At 39.7% G+C, this 11,785-nt stretch overlaps 1 non-coding gene across 1 annotated transcript; it reads left to right on the top strand.

Annotated features, from left to right (window-relative positions):
- Window positions 1-1,158: 1,158 nt before the first annotated feature.
- Window positions 1,159-1,231, top strand: TRNAK-CUU (transfer RNA lysine (anticodon CUU)). Its single transcript has one exon. It is a non-coding gene; the product is annotated as a tRNA-Lys (tRNA).
- Window positions 1,232-11,785: the final 10,554 nt, after the last annotated feature.

Below are 11,785 nucleotides of genomic sequence, written 5' to 3'. Positions count from 1 at the left end.
GGAATATGTGTGAACATGCAGATGACATTGGAATCTCATTGCTCCTGAGGGAACACGCAATTACTATCGATTCTCACCTGATGATTTAGATGATTCAAAAAATAAACTCCTCCCCATTTACTCTTTCTAACTGGAGGTTCCAGCTGTCAGGGATTGAGTTCTGTTGTTTACTTGTCCCAAAACTCTCTGTAAAAGATTTTATTTCTCAAGGCAACCAGCTGTTTTTTTTTCACATAGATAAGGTCAATTAATTTGACCTTGGGTTCAATATGAAATGCATAATAAAAGCTGGTGCCCCAAGGACCGGATGTGGCCTTTCAGAAAAGCAGCTTGCCAGGACAGGGAACAATAATTTATTACCTCATAAACCCCGGTTGAAATGCCTGTTGCTGAGCCTCACAATGACAAGGAGACTGTGTGTCTTTATTTATTTATTTACTTACTTATTTTTATTCTGTGTGATAGAAAGAAGGGAAAAAGGACCACGCACCTGCCCCATTCAGGGATGGAAAGTGGCCAAGACAAAAATAGAGCTGTTGTTTCTTTAGAGATCCACTCACAGTACTTGAATTTGGATTTTACTGTAGCTTGTCTTCAACCAGACAAACACTTAAACAAGGCTTGAAGAGTTTATTATTGACTTTTGAGCCCAGGATTTCATGACCAAATTGCATTTCATAATTCAAGTAGTGAGAGATGTGCAAAGTCATTACAAAGAAATTTGAAGCAGAAAGTCAAAAATTGATATTTATGATCAACATCCCAAATGACAGCTTCACAATGAATCCATCATTATGCCTCATATATTTGATGGGTCCATCTATGAATTCAATTTTAACAAATTTATAATTAAGTTTTCACTTAGTCTTGCATCACTATCACTTTGTATGCCATTTACATCGTCCATAAGAAGTATGAGTAATCATATTTATCCCTTCACAAGAACGTGCTATAATTGATATCTTTGTCTAATTTTATTCTATATTCTAAGCAACCCTGGATAAATCTTCCTCTATCTAATTCTTTGATTACAATCTTGGTTATGCCTAACTGAATCACAAGATACAAATATATTTAAAGATATTGACAACAATTTTGTTAGTATGGATCAACATTTCAAGCCACTGTGTATCTTAGAATCTATTAAAAAATATATCCACCTGGCTAGCTCAGTCGGTAGAGCATGAGACTCTTAATCTCAGGGTCGTGGGTTCGAGCTCCACGTTGGACGTGCTGTACTTTTACGGTAGAGTTAGAAACATACCAGGGGATTCCAATTCAATCCCATCAAAGTGGCATGTACCAATGCCATCTCACTAGTCCCAGTGATCAATTTCTGTTCACAATTGATCATAATGATAGGGCTATTTTCAATGATCTTTTGATATAGGCTCTTTTGTACACCTTGGATTGTAGATAAATTGTGGTAGAAAATATTTTATCCTCAAAACACACAGGTATTCCTAAACCAGACCTTCTCTCAGCTCTACAAATGCACTGGCTTGAGATATTTTCACAGACAATGAATGGTCATTTTTGAAAACTCAGTGGGACTATTTTTTCCATCTTAGTGTAATAGGATGAGAAGTAAAGCAATAGAGTAATGGAATTCCACAGTGCCGTGTAGAGAGGCTTGGAGGGGTACCATGATCTTCCAGGTGGGAAACAGAAATGCCGTCAAAGGGAAAAGGTAGCTGTGGAAACGATGTGGAGAGGAAAACAAAGCAATCCAGAAACCGAACAATTTTACCACAGATTTTTCACACAACGACCTGCATCTCCTCCTGGTGAGTGTGTAAATGAGAGCTGCCATTCTGGAGGGATACTTGACAATGTCAAAAGAAAAAGGTTTAAGCACTGAAGCACTTATTTAAAAAAAATCATCATCAATACCCCAAGACAACTATTAAAGCAGAAAATTATTTAGGGATACAGAATATAATTAAAATTTATTTTATATACTTCCAGCACTTAGGAAAATACAGATAGGCAAATAATTGTGCCATGCATTTCATTCACAACCAACTTCATCCTTTAATCACCAATTTACTAGTAGTGGTGATTTCTGGTTCTTAATTTTATGGTGATGCAAAATTTCCTACTTTTTCAAAACTTTAGAACAAAAAATAAGTTCTATTTTTAAAAACAAAAGTCATCAGGGAATAAATAGACATTTAAAATGCTCAAATCCCATACTGGTGTACCTGGGTTGGGTTCCCAATGCTGGCTCCTGATTCCAGCTTCCTATCAATGCAAACCTTGGGTGACTGAAGTGATGGCTGAAGTTTTGAGTTCATGCCAGCTACATGATAAAACTGGGTTGCTTTCCAGGCTCTTGGCTTCTGCCTGGTCCAGTTCTGACCATTGCAAGAATTTGAGAGAAAATCAGTGAATGAGAGCATATACTTTTTCTCTTCCTCTGAAATGAATAAATAAGTGAAAAGAAAGATAAATATGATGCCATCAATAAATACTGGTTTGCTCTATTATTGGATTATTCAAATTTGTATGAATAAAGAGGAATAAACTCCTTCATCCAATGGGTCGATTTTTACCCCTCACAATCACAACCTGAACCCAGTGGTGTATTTTAAATTAGTTATTAATTAGACATTTTGTTGAGTACCTTAAGAACCCAATCATGTTTCATAACATTTTTTCCCTAGGGGAAATGTTCCAAGTTTCAAACAACTGACCTAAACACAAATATAAAATAGTTCAAGTGTACATTGAAGATTGCCTATATAGTTATTGCATTGGTTTGCTTAAACCACTGAATGATCAGGGATGCCTTGAAGTTACTAATTACCTGACAGTACAACATACTCAGAAATGGATTGCTTTTTTTTTTTTTTTTTTTTTTTTTTTTTTTTTTGACAGGCAGAGTGGACAGTGAGAGAGAGAGAGAGAGAGAGAAAGGTCTTCCTTTGCGGTTGGTTCACCCTCCAATGGCCGCCGCGGCTGGTGCGATGCGAACGGCGCACCGCGCTGATCCGAAGCCAGGAGCCAGGTGCTTCTCCTGGTCTCCCATGGGGTGCAGGGCCCAAGCACTTGGGCCATCCTCCACTGCACTCCCTGGCCACAGCAGAGAGCTGGCCTGGAAGAGGGACAACCGGGACAGAATCCGGCGCCCCGACCGGGACTAGAACCTGGTGTGCTGGCGCCGCAAGGCGGAGGATTAGCCTAGTGAGCCGCGGCACCGGCCTGGATTGCTTTTGACTTTTAGTTTAGACAGCTCTTAAAATATCTTTGTCTGGTATAGAGCCATCTTCTCATGAGAATATTTTTTAAAATTTATTTTTAAGGTTATCAGTTGAAATCACAAACTTACTCTTGTGTGTACAAATTAAGTCTGACAGAAAACGGGAAAGATATTTATGATACTAAGTTATTTATCCTTGTCTCGTTATTCTCTCTATTCGATTGTAGGAAAATCTCAGAAGATCAATATAGCTCCCCAAAACTATCTATTATATTTATCTTCCAAGATCAAGCTAGCTTAAAAGGAGATTATTATCCAATTGCCTGGATAAATTCCACTCCAGGGAAAATTCACCAAAATATTATCAACTGTGGTTTGGCTGAAATGCGCAGGTAACCGGATGAATTTCTAGTTGTCTGTGTCCAGACTTTCCTGTAGAACTCTAAACAATAGTTGGGGCCAGTCAAGAAAAAGAGGTTAACGCACATGGTGGTAAGGAAACACCAGGAAGAGGATAAAAGCTTTGTGAGCCTCAGGAACATAAAACTGTCAGCTATATGCAGCAAAATTCTCATGACCCCAAAGCTGAACTTTGTAAATAGGCTTGGCATCAAATTCTTGCCTGGAGAAAACAAAGACAAAAACAAAGCAAGGGAAAAAGACCCTTGCCCTACTCCAACACACACCACACACACACACACACGCATACAATGCACACACACACACAATGCTCACATATAAGTTTGTGCATGCTTTGCTTAAATATACAAGGACATAGGCAACTGGCCTGCTGCACATTACAGAATGTCACCCTACTCACCACAGGACAAAACCAGTCTCCTTTCCTTTGGCCTCTTCAACAGATTGCTTCTTCTTCTTCTTCTTCTTTTTTTTTTTTTTTTTTTAAGATTTTATTTATTTATTTGAGAGGTAGAGTTACAGACAGTGAGAAGGAGAGAAAGAGAAACAGAAAGGTCTTCCATCCACTGGTTCACTTCCCAAATGTCTATAACAGCAGGAGATGAGCTGATCCAAACCAGGTGCCAGGAGCTTCTTCTGGGTCTTCCATATGGGTGCAGAGCTCAAGGACTTGGGCCATCTTCCACTGCTTTCTCAGGCCGTAGCAGAGAGCTGGATAGGAAGAGGCGCAGCCGGGACTAGAACCAATGGCAATATGGGATGCCGACACTGCAGGCCGAGGATTAACCTACTGTGCCACAGCTCCAGCCACCAGATTGCATCTAAAATCTTTCAATATCTTGACTACATTGTACTAGGCTGAATGATGGGTTTATTTGTATTGGCCAACGATTCCCAACTCTGTCCCTTGGACAGGCTGCTTCTCATTGGCTAGTATTATAAACTTCCTAAACGGCAATGAAGGAACACTGTATTTGATTAAGACCATGGACTTAGGTGTTGGTTGAGTTTGATTTCAACTCAACTTATTTGCTCTATTTAAATATACAGCTATTCAATATGTTTTATTTTTGTTTTCCCCTTTAAAACTCATAGTTTAGTATACAATAAATAGGTCAATGTAATTTTTATAATCGTTATTGTTATTAAGAGATAGTATTTTCAGGCTTGTCCCATGCAGAAACTTTCGTACAGTCAGTCCTTCTTGATTTCTCACATCCTGTGGAACTGAACTACAGAAATCTACCAGTATGACCTTTAGAAATAGGTAGGAATAAAGAGTCACTGTGACTTAGCTCAGAAGAATTGACTGGAAAGAGCAGAGATCATGTACCTCTGTCCCAGAATCCTCAACCTGTCCTCATGTGAGTGAGAAATATGCCTAAACATCTACTCTTTGAAACGAAAATAGAAGGTATGGTAAGTTGAAATTGTGGGCCTAGGAAGGATCTCTAAATGTATAAATCTTAAGCTTATCTTTTTTCTTAAATGCATAAAAAGAAGTTAAATTTAATGCACAGAAGGAAAAACCATACACTACCCTCATGTAACTCTATAGTGAGGAATTTTAATTAATCCCTTTATTACCAGAAGGGAAGCGTTCATCAAATGGCTTAGAGCTCGTTTTATAACATGGTTACTATAGTATCTTTTTTTGGTTTTTTATTATATTATAATACATTTAATGGCCATGCTGATATATACAGATGTACCCAGTGCACACAAGCTACCAAAAACTTGGGACTAGTAATGTAAGCCAGTGTCTATTTGACTTTCTATCTCAAGTTTTTTTGTATTTTTAATAACTCAAAGGTTTCCATCTGAATGCTGAACATATATGTCTACCTTTCAAACATGAAAGACCTGATGGTTAAGTCCCATAGCAATAAATATTTTGGAAATTCCTGGATAATAAAATTTATATGCCACACTCAGTAACTTGATTGCTTATAATACATTTTCTTTCTTTCTTTCTTTCTTTCTTTCTTTCTTTCTTTCTTTCTTTCTTTCTTTCTTTTCTTTTCTTTTTTTTTTTTTTTTTTTTTTTTTTTTTTTTGACAGGCAGAGTGGACAGGGAGAGAGAGTCTTCCTTTACTCTTGGTTCACCCTCCAATTGCTGCTGCGGCCGGCGCGCTGCGGCCAGCGCACCGCGCTGATCTGAAGGCAGGAGCCAGGTGCTTCTCCTGGTCTCCCATGTGGGTGCAGGGCCCAAGCACTTGGGCCATCCTCCACTGCACTCCCGGACCGCAGCAGAGAGCTGGCCTGGAAGAGGAGCAACCGGGACAGAATCCGGTGCCCCGACCGGGACTAGAACCCAGTGTGCTGGTGCCACAGACAGAGGATCAGCCTATTGAGCCATGGCACTGGCCGCTTATAATACATTTTCTAAAATTAATATTATGTAGTCACTTGACACTTGTGGATATCAACTTTGACATTTATTAATGTTATTTTAAGTAATTTCAAGATAAGAGATTCAAACCTTGACCAGTTTCTTCCTTCCTCAGATGATGTGCTAAGTTTCTTACTTCTATCCTTTTATAATACCATCTGTTCTAAAACAATTGCTTTCTTCCAATCTTTTACTTTTTAATTTTTGGTTGACTTGTAGATGTTGCTTAACACTTCCCTCCTTCCTTGTGCTTTGGGAATTTCTTCAAGTTTTTGCTTTCACTGAGTTTGTATTTTTTCAGTGTTTGAATGGGACCAGTGTTCAAATTCTGATGTCTTAATGATAAAGGTTGATGGATGAAGTGTGGAGATTCGATCTAGTTATGGCATCTGAGAGGTGGATCTGTTGGGAGGCCTTGGGGTCACTGGGGGTGTGCATTAACGGGCTTTGGCAAGATGGTTGATTATTGTTTGAGCTTCTTTGACCTAGCTTCTCTCTGTCTCATGCTGGCTCACCGTGTGATTTTTCCTCCACATCTTTCATGATATGTTTCCACCAAACACTCGCCTTTGAGGTGGCCAAATCCTGAACCACAACCTCCAAAGTCTAGGCTGAAATAGACCTTGTCTTTGTCAAGAAGCTTTTTCTCAGATATTTTAGTTAAAGTAATGAAAATGGACTAACAACTATCTAAATGCCTTTATTAATGCTCTTTGAAGTTTAGACTTTTTCATGCTAGATTTCAGATTGAGGCCATGACAGGCCCATCTTTTCACCTATATTGTGATTTGATCATCATAAAATTACCCCTTGACACTCCAGCTCAACTTTGACCTTGTGACAAAATGTTCTGCCTTTCTCTCCACATGAGCCTGGTGATTCCTTACCAGGTTCCTGCATGGTAGACTGTTGGGTTGCAGATTTTCAGATATAACAATAAGCCAGATTTTGTTTTCTTTTGACAGGCAGAGTGGACAGTGAGAGAGAGAGAGACAGAGAGAAAGGTCTTCCTTTTTCCGTGGGTTCACCCCCAATGGCCACTGTGGCCGGCCCACCACGCTGATCCAAAGCCTGGAGCCAGGTGCTTCTCCTGGTCTCTCATGCGGGTGCAGGGCCCAAGTACTTGGGACATCCTCCACTGCACTCCTGGGCCACAGCAGAGAGCTGGACTGGACGAGGGGCAACCAGGACAGAATCCGGCGCCCCGACCGGGACCAGAACCAGGGGTGCTGGCGCCGCAGGTGGAGGATTAGCCTATTGAGCCGCAGCGCAGGCCAGATTTGTTTTTAAAATAGAAAAATCTATATTATCTTCCTTTTTTCTGTCATCATTTTTTAAAGTTCATTGAATCCCTTTACTTCTCTTTTGCAAATCCTTCATCAGCACCTTAGTTTATTCCATTTTTGTTTTTTAGAGAAATTAATTTACATCATTTTTGTAGGAACCCTCTACTAGTCTGTATGCAGAATTTTATTACTGAGTGTTATGTATATGACTGGTTCTTTAATGTTATTCTTTTTATTCCTTCTGGGTTTGCCTTTTGAACCACAATAATCTCCTGATTTCAGTAAATGGTAGGTTTTCAGAACAGATACTTGTCGAATTAACACTACAGGAACTGTAAGCATTGGTGGCTTCTAGGAGTCTTCTTCTTGCAGAAATCTATATAAAGAATGTAACATGGGCCGGCGCCGCGGCTCACTAGGCTAATCCTCCGCCTAGCGGCGCCGGCACACCGGGTTCTAGTCCCGGTCGGGGCGCCGGATTCTGTCCCGGTTGCCCCTCTTCCAGGCCAGCCCTCTGCTGTGGCCCGGGAGTGCAGTGGAGGATGGCCCAGGTGCTTGGGCCCTGCACCCCATGGGAGACCAGGAAAAGCACCTGGCTCCTGGCTCCTGCCATCGGATCTGTGCGGTGCGCCGGCCGCAGCGCGCCGGCCGCGGCGGCCATTGGAGGGTGAACCAACGGCAAAAGGAAGACCTTTCTCTCTGTCTCTCTCTCTCTCACTGTTCACTCTGCCTGTCAAAAAATAAAAAAAAAAAAAAAAAAAAAAAAAAAAAAAGAATGTAACATGGAGACTGGTGTTGTGGCACAGTAGGTAAAGCCATCAACTGTGATGCTGGCATCCCCTCTGGGCCCTGGTTCGAGTCTTGGATGCTCCACTTGCAACCCAGCTCCTTGCTAATGGCCTGGGAAAGGCAACAGAGAATGGCCAGCTGTTTGGGCCCCTGCCAGGAGACTGGATGGAGCTCCTGGTTCCTGGCTTTGTCCTGGCCCAGTGCTGGCTGTTGGAGCCACCTGGGTAGTGAAACAGTGGATGGAAGCTCTATTTTCCTCCCTCCTCTCTATGTAATTCTGAATTGCAAATAAATAAATAAATCTTAAAAACAAAAGAATGTGGCATGATGATACATAGATCTCTCTTTGAGGAATTTTCAGCAAGGATATTTTTGACTTGTCAGAACGTTTGCCCCTAATCCAATATACTCAGCAAGTACCTCGGCCAATCCTAAAACCTCATAGTTAGTTATGCTCCTTGTCAGTTTTCCAAATACCAGGGATTTTATGAAGCTGAGATACAAGTTTAAATGTGTAGTCTGAAGATTTTAGAAAGGTTTTCAATTGTTTTGGGAAACTCAAAAAATGTGTTAATTATGAATGCAGAATAAGATTGGAAAAATTCCATTTCTATAAAATATAAGAACCAGCTAGAGAAAATACTGGAGAAACTCTTCCTAGAATATATTTCTTTGTAAAAATTTATGGTAGATGTTATTAGATGTGATTTCTGAAGAAAGGGTATGATATATGTAATGGGGATCAGAAATGCATAACTCAATAAGCAGCCAAAGAAATCAATAACTGAGAAATCAGGAATATCATGATCAGTATATTTTAAAAATCCTTTAGCTTTAGTCTGAAAAACATAAATAATAGATTGGAGCAAATATGTGGATTGAATGCAGAGGCCAGAATTTAGGATGGGATCTTCAACTGTTCTGTTTTTATCATATTTTGCACTTTTAATCTATTTGTACATTCTAGCTTTTTAGTAATGTTTAAAATAAGCATTCTGTCTTATCTTGTCAATAGGTGAAAGAAAAGTCCTTCAGGTTTTTAGGTTCAGCAATGTTGGACTAGTGTGTTACACTAAAAAATAGATTAACAACAGAGGAAAAAATGCTTAATTACATATTTATGCAAGTAGTTCACAAAGTGTCACCAAAAAAGAGAATTTATAACTCATATAGCACACTAACAAAGGTTGATACATCTTGGAGAAACAGACTAGGGGAAGACAGCAATGGATATTCTAGAGAGATACATTGTGGGGAGGTAACCGTAGGTGAGAAATTAATGAAATATAAGGGTATTTAGAAAGGTATGTTACCAGTCCAATGGAACATAAGGGTCTTTAGCACAGAATGACTTGAGTAGAGCCTTCTTCATATATGATTGACGGTAGTCCCTTTATTCCTGGAATAGAAAACAGAGATTCCATTATCAGTAGAAATTTGTGTCATTGCCAGCACTGTGGCATGACAGTTAAAGCTGCTGCATGCAGAGCCATATGGGCGCTGGTTCGAGTCCCAGCTACTTCACTTCTGATCCAGCTCTCTGCTATGACTTGGGAAAGCGGAAGAAGATGGTTCAAATCCTTGGGCCCCTGCACTCACATGGGAGACCTGAAAGAAGCTCCAGATTCCTGGGTTTGGATTGGCCCAGCTTCACTGTTGTAACTGTTTGGGGGAGGGAACCAGTGGATGGAAGACCTCTCTCTCTCTGCCTCTGCCTCTTTGTAATTCTGCCTTCCAAATAAATAAGTCTTTTTTTTTAAAGAAATCTGTGTCCTAGTTACCAAAATAAGGTAATTCCCCATTTTTAGACAGAAAGATGCATGCTGTAGCACTTTACATGCATTTCTAAATTGCCTTCCCTTTAAAAATAATCCTTACCCAAAGTGGCATATTTTGGACTGACATGTACTAATTGTCTTCTTTCTGATTTCTTTTCTGTGTTTTTAAAATTCTCCTTGAGCACTCCAGTTCTTGAACTTAACTGGCATCTGAATCACATTTTGTATATATGTATGTGGTTAATCTTGCACTTATTTCGTGCCCCCAGCTCCTGATTTTAAACCAACCATAATCGTTTTTCACAAGCATAAACATTCTGAAATGTTTACAAATTGAAAATTACCCGTATCCCATCAAAAATAATGGTAGTCATGTACATTTTGACACATTTTTTATTATAGATACATATTTATTCATGTATGTATCAACAGAGTTCATTGATATTTTACATTCAGAGTCAGTCACTTTCTCATATCCCCCATTCAAGCACTTGCATCCTGAATATCTGTGCACCTCCACACATGCATTACTGCAGAGTATTTATTCAGATCCTTTCCAAAGCCTAGAGCATCCTTATCAACCCTCCCATCCCTAGCCTGAAGGATGCTTCCCTACGCTGCAGTACTAGGGTATCCTTATATCTGACTGCACAACCAAGGTCATTTTATAGCATTGCAATTTTTTATTTGTCTGTTTCTTCAGCTACACACAAAACTGAATAATCAACTTGTTTTTGCTGTTGAAATCTAATGAATGAATAGCAAGTGTTCAATAAAGATCTGTTAATCAAATATATCTTTTGGAACCTGCCTCTGTAAAAAAATAAAGATTCAGTGAACATGTATTTTCTAAGCATCAGCTTTATGGCTTCTATGCTAGAGACTGCCTATGGAACAATGACCATGCGGAACACAAGCAGATAGAGCAGAAAAGCTCAGGGTTGAAGGCTTACAAATTTGCTACATCCATCATTGTAGGCAAGATGAATATATTCTTGTGTTCTGCACACTACGGATGTGGACACTGAGGTTGATGTCTGCTTCACACTGCTGTTTCGAAGATTTTCGGAGTTAGCGCTTTCAAAATTTGAAATCTATGTTAAGAAATGGCATTGCTGGAGCTGGCACTGTAATGTAGTGGGTAAAGACACCCGCCTGCAGTTGCTGGCATCCCATATGGGTGCCAGTTTGCATCCCGGCTGTTCCACTTCTGATCCAGCTCTCTGCCATGGTCTGAGAAAGCAGTAGAAGATGGCCCAAGTCCTTGGGCTCCTGCACCCGCATGGGAGACACAGAGGAAGCTCCTTGTTCCTGGCTTTGGATTGGCACAGCTCCAGCCATTGTGGCCATCTGGGGAGTTAACCAGCAGATGGCAGACCTCTCTGTCTCTCTGCCTCTGCCTCTCTGTAACTCTGCCTTTCAAATAATAAATAAATAAATAAATCTCTCTCTCTCTTTTTTTTTTTTAAAGAAATGGCATTGCTGATGCAGTTTAACACAAGTGGTCATAATTTAATGAGTGCAACACAGAATGTTTGTAGTTCTTATTGTCTTGTCAACAATATCAATTTCAATACTTGTGAGTTGTGCAGATTATTCTTTGTTCATGAAACCTTCAGCTTTTCCCTTAGGGAATGAGATTTAGCCTTCCCTTGTAATTAAATTAACCAGTGATAAAGTTCTATTTTATTAGTATTGAGATTTATAAAGAAAGAGGGTAAGCACAGAAAGTTATCAGTAGGCAACATGACACCTGGAGAGGCATCAACATTTTAAATGGCTAAACATTATTGGAGACCAAAGTGTTTTTTTCCTTTGTGTTTCTAAAGAGAATGTGTAAGCATTTTTATAATTAGAATAGATAAACACCAAAGCTTTCTTTAAGATTTTTTTAAAATTTATTTGAAAGGCAGAAGGA

The sequence above is a fragment of the Oryctolagus cuniculus genome, chromosome 17 (genome assembly GCF_051225735.1).
Source record: "Oryctolagus cuniculus isolate XC-2025 breed Fujian yellow rabbit chromosome 17, ASM5122573v1, whole genome shotgun sequence".
NCBI lineage: Eukaryota > Metazoa > Chordata > Mammalia > Lagomorpha > Leporidae > Oryctolagus > Oryctolagus cuniculus.
Note: the sequence above shows the minus strand (reverse complement) of the source record. Positions and strands in the feature narration are given on the sequence as shown.